Below are 6,000 nucleotides of genomic sequence, written 5' to 3' on the forward strand. Positions count from 1 at the left end.
CTGCATACTCATCTGTTTCTTATTTTATATATATTATTGATTCTATACTTCTGGTTTTTGCTTTCTACAAATTACAAACTTTTTAATACCAGTTTAGATTTAAAACCTTTCAGTTGTTTAAAAATCTGGGCTACACTATCAATATTAATAAATATAACGTCATGGAGCATTGGTGTAGCCGGAATTCGGCATACCCATGGTTTGAGGGTAGATACAAATCTAACTGGAGTATCATCAATATTATAAGTTAGGATGAAAATAATGACCCAATTTCCCTTAGACGCCAATTTCTATTGATTCAGTAGAAATTATGAAACCTACAAAAGATGAAACAATCGGAAATTGAATGAGATTCAAAAGTGCAAATAGAAGCGTTGGTTTAAAATTGTGTAGTAAGGGGTAGGATACGTGACCGGCATAATTTGGTTGATGTTTAAAAAGAGTTTTTTGAATTTGCAGTGTTGCCATGCACTAGGCGAAACGTATTCTACAAAAGTTTCGACTTTTTGCATACAACCACTTAGGTTACGATGTTTACCTCGTTTGAGTAGGTATTTCGTTGAATTATATTTAAAGGTTATGTATTTGTTGTGGGTTTTATATTACTTCTAAATGGCATGTTTGGTTTCTTTGACACGATTATATTATAACTTTTTGGCTTATTTCATAACTACGTATATATTCCTGTCGAACTGTGTTGATGACTAGCACTTGTTATTTCTTATCTGTATATACACAAATAAATGATAATTGATGTATCATTGACATATGATAACTTAGAAAGGATTATTTATTGTATCATACTGTTATCATATATATATATATAAAGAAAAATATAAACATAATATTTCATGCAGAAAGCTATGCAAATAATTTACAAAAAGTATTCGATCTTTTTAAATATATTTCTAATTTTAATATCGCCGTTATCCTCATTGTCTACAGAACATGCGTAATATTATACATATTAACTCTAGATTAATAACAATAAATTTGTATGAAACACTCACCATTGTATACAAATATTTCATTAGTTAATTCAATTGTATATTTTTTCTAAAACAAAGCGTTTTTAATTATAACTGATGCATACAAATGTTCGTTATCCAAATGTTTTAATAAAACAACATATTTTTCAAACGTCATATTATATTTCCACACAAATGCCAGGTTTTAGATAAAAATGAACGACACGATCACTAGACCGAAAATAAAATCGCTCGTGCGATATACTGTTAAATATTTGGATTTAAAATATTATTGAGATGTAGAAAGAACGGCAATATAACAATTCTTTTACTTCCGAAAATTTATATAGAATGTTTTATTGCGGCATTTCATACTACAATCCGATTATTAGTATTTATTTTCATGAGGTCCATCTCTAAAGAGTCACAATATGCTTTCCCGCGTAAGCCTTAAGATTGACAGATCAGATAACAGATGAGTTAAAAACCGCCTGAAATCTGTTGTATATATTTAAAGCCATGTTCTTCATGATAAGCAATTAACACAGAGATCGCGCCTATGAATCCTAGCTGTGCTTAGTCTTGACGTGCACATTCTTTCCATATACGCAATACCACACAATTAATACGTAATGCGAAATTGTTAGACTCAAAAATCGATGCTCTCGATCTGATCAGACGATATAGCCTTTCATGGCCATTTTAATTTTCAGACCCATTTTAATTTATAAATTAATCGATAATAAATCGATGCCACTCATTAAAAATATTACTATTATTTATGACGATCCCACGTATTTTTCTTCACTATTTGAAGTGACTAAGACCATGCAAACTATTGGGAACGTAATAAAAATGTATTTAAACGTGCCTGGATTAAGCAACGCGTTCGTTCGTAATGTGGGGTTAGCCGGTGCGGTGAACTCCCCATTCTATAAATTAATAGGGATTTCGTTATTTGTGTACGCAAAGATAATCGGAAATAAATGTGGTGTAGCTTTATAGATTACAGAATGAACTTTCATTTCACGAAAACAACGGTATTTAACGCGAAAACTGAAGGTAATTTTTGTGATGTGTGTGATTATAGTTAAATAATATAATATTATGAATGTTGACAAATGTTTTGTAAATTAAAAATGGTATTGATCAGTGTAAGCTTAGTATGAGCAACCATATAGGTGTGAGGTCGAAACTAACTAACTTTATTATTATATTCTAAATTTAAATTTACTTTACCAGTTTGTAAATCAATGGCGTAGAGCGGGCAAGAAGCTCTCCGCCACTATTTTTAATCGCCAAGTATTGAGTCATACAAATTGTTTGAACTTTGGCAAAGCAATCCCAAGGATTAGAATTATTTTAATAATCATGAAATTTATAAAAGGCTTTAATGATTAATTTACGTATATTGTGTGTTCATACCCTATCCATTCAGCAATTTTTCTATGTGTAAAAAAAAGACCAGGTATTTTGAAATGTAGAAAAATTTTAGAAAACGATAAAAACCTACAGTCACCTAAGCAAAGTTTTATAATGCAATAAATGCATGCTACTTGATTATTTTAAGTAATTGTTATAATTATCGCACGCAGATCTACGGGTTAGTACGAGTTATAAGTTATTAATAGCCTGCCTGAACTAATTGAAAGAGCCAATACAATTGGGCAATTCAAACTACAATCACACAATAGTTGAGATTGGGTTATCCCTCCCCATGGTGTGGTATTTGTTTTTTAAATGTTCCTGAATAAATGATTGTAATAGGAGCTTATAAAGACTTTTAGAATACAAATATTTTTCTATCTTCATGTTCGATTCTGCAGCATAACCCGCGTGGATTTCCTTTAGATTGTCTTTTGACAAGATATAAAACTGTAATGAATCACAATCTATGTATTTATGAAAAAATTGTCAGCGACCAGGGCGGCCATTTATAATGTGTAATGATGTAATTTAAAACTTAATACAATAAGTATACGCGTTTCACAATACCAAAAAAGTTATTGCAATATACAACTCAAATTAGAAAGACTATAAATAGATAATGTTAATTGATTTTCGGTAGTTCGTTAGAAACATTTTATCGATGTTGTTAATAGCCCATAAATTCACCATTAGCGAATTATACGCCCCTATCAACGAGGGTTAGAAGAGTTATTTGTTGATATAGCATTTTCGTATGAGTAATAGGTTTATCGCATTAATATTTTCTACTTAATTTAATGATTGCGTATGAAAGAAGAAATATGAATATCGTAAGTTCAGCTTGGAATTCTAATGTCATAGTTTGGATTGTTTCACTCGGTGAAAATATCTAAATAATCATAATAGCTAACAATGTTTACTAAACTAAATGTTGCACGAACCCAAAAATATTAACTTAGCAATTACACATTAAACTTGGAACTCGTAATAAGGCCGGCACGTGTACAAACACTTGGTCGAGGGCCACTACTCTGTTTGTAATACTCTGTTACTATTTGAAAGACATTTGAAATCTATGGTTATTTTTATTTTAAAGAGATCAAGAACTAATTATATTGGTAAAATATATTTTTTAATTATTTCTTTTATTTTTTAGTTAACGAAAAACTAAACAAATAACTATTTTGGTTCTTTTTATAATGCATCATTACATACAACTTAGTGTGTGATCATAAAAGATGTTGCAAATGTTTTATATAAATTTTAAGAGTTAAGTGATATTTCTTTATATTTATATCTTTTCTTTTTTTTATTCTTTAATTTCTTTATTTTAAATTATATTATAGATATTATAGTCTTTCTAATTTTGTATATTTCAACACCATCGGTAACACTATATATCTGTTCACTTTATTAAAAAAAACTTAAGTTTTCGTCAAGACTATATATATCTTGTATGGTTGCTAATTGCTGCACTGTTTTATAGAAATGCAAATAATTTTTAATATTAATAACAAATATACTTTGAGGGTAGTAAATAATTGTCCTATATTGATAAACTATAAAAAGATTACACATCGAATCCGTTCCACCTCCTTCAGTTTTTGTAGCTTTGTTGTTTGTAGTTTTGTTACATAAATAGTTTAATTTAAAGTACTTTCAATCTATACGACTTTCAAGAATAGCATTTTCCTGAAAATAATGTTTACAAAAACATATGTTAAATCATTATAACATACACATCAAGAACCGGAATATCCAATTGTGATGAGACCAATATAAGACTCCGTAAAGAATTTCGGTATTAAGTGATAAATTCTTTATTTATTTACACTGCATTATGTCGAGTTTCGCTTGACGCTATTCAGCGATCAATCGCAAAATCAATCAGGAGTAAAACATGTCATGGGTGGACGAGGAAATACGTCCCAGTTTTAGATTTATGAGTACTTTGTATTGAAATGGAAGTATTTGTATTGTGGACCTCACGAAGTGGCACAAAATAAACCACTATATTTTGTGTAAAAACGCCCATCCAATGTGAATTTATTTCACGAGATGGATTTGACACATCACTTGTCATCCCTTCATCTGTTGTGTGGAAGTTACAATTTGTACGCTTCACACAAATGATAAAGCTTTCAGCTTCATTATTCTCGAAATAATCTCACAACTTTTTAACATAAAAGAGTTCTAAAAGCTCTTTAGAATATTTTTTAATTGCGTTATGTTGACACGGTTCCTGTTTTAGAGGATTCTTGTTAGGAACTTTTAATATATAATGATAGATATATATACACAAATGTACTAGGTATAATAATGGCTGTTTTCGTGAAATTACAGCGAACACGAGCTAAATTTCTTAGAATTTTCCTCATTACTTGAAATTTTACGAAGAAATTATTATGGTCAGTAACAAATTATCAAATATCGTTTTTAAAGAAAATTTCTCTGTGACTACTTTATACTAAATTACAATTTATATAATAACCTCACACTTTAATAAAATGTTAGAAACTATAAAAACAGCGTTTGGTTCTAAGGGCAAAAACACAAATAGATAAGAACAAAAAAAAACTTTTAAATGAGAGAAATTTCGTTTTTAAATTTATTGCTTTGTTTTAAGAAACGAGCATATTCATAAAGGGCCATCAACGCTCTTGCAATTCTTCTAGCAGTATATGTCCATGGGACGCGATCTCTTAACATAAGATGAGCCTCGCCCACTTATGCCTTGTTACAATATAATTACATATCTTAATATATTAAATTAAGGATTATTATTACTATTAGGTATGTTATTTGCCTATAACAGGTAATTTATCATAGTTCCTATTATGATATATTGGAGTATAATCACACATTGTTTGATAAACCACTGATCAATGACGAATTAGACTGGCGTATTCTATGACACGCGAGGGCAAGTACGCTCTTAGCTTGACATCGCTTCTAGTTAATTGAACCAATCAGTCTCGGTATTATTGGAATAATGTACTAGTACTAATTGATACTATCATTCACTAAAGCTTGTTTGATCACGAATATTAAGGGACAAGAAGAGGTTATTGTTTAACGGTTTTAAACGTGGATCTAATTTTTAATAGACTAGCTGCTGCTGTCAAGAAAAGCACAACGATCCAACGTGTTGATACCACATATTAAAGAGAAGAAAATGAAGCTTCGTATAATGGTCTGAAAAATTAGTAGCTTACGTGACAGCTACAATGCATCGTATAAGTATTTTAAATTCAAGAATTAATTCGGAATTGAATTCTAGTTTGTTAGTTATTATATGAACACACTATAGTTAGTATCAAACCAAACGATACGTACGTATACCAAATTCCATACACACATATATCAACGAATACCTATAGTTCATTATATTTTAAGAAATTACTGAATCATTAGGTCACGTAAAAAGTTTGTAGACAAAATGAAAGATGACAAAAGTTTTTAATGTTTTTCACGACTTCTAAACGATTTTGACACTGAATGGCTCCTCAGGGTACGAAGTGGAAATTTTATCATTCCAACATAATGGAAAAATATATTATGGCCTTTATTTCTTTGAGCGGCAATGATATAATTTATTTTAATT

The sequence above is a fragment of the Pieris brassicae genome, chromosome 3, assembly GCF_905147105.1.
Source record: "Pieris brassicae chromosome 3, ilPieBrab1.1, whole genome shotgun sequence".
NCBI classification, from domain to species: domain Eukaryota; kingdom Metazoa; phylum Arthropoda; class Insecta; order Lepidoptera; family Pieridae; genus Pieris; species Pieris brassicae.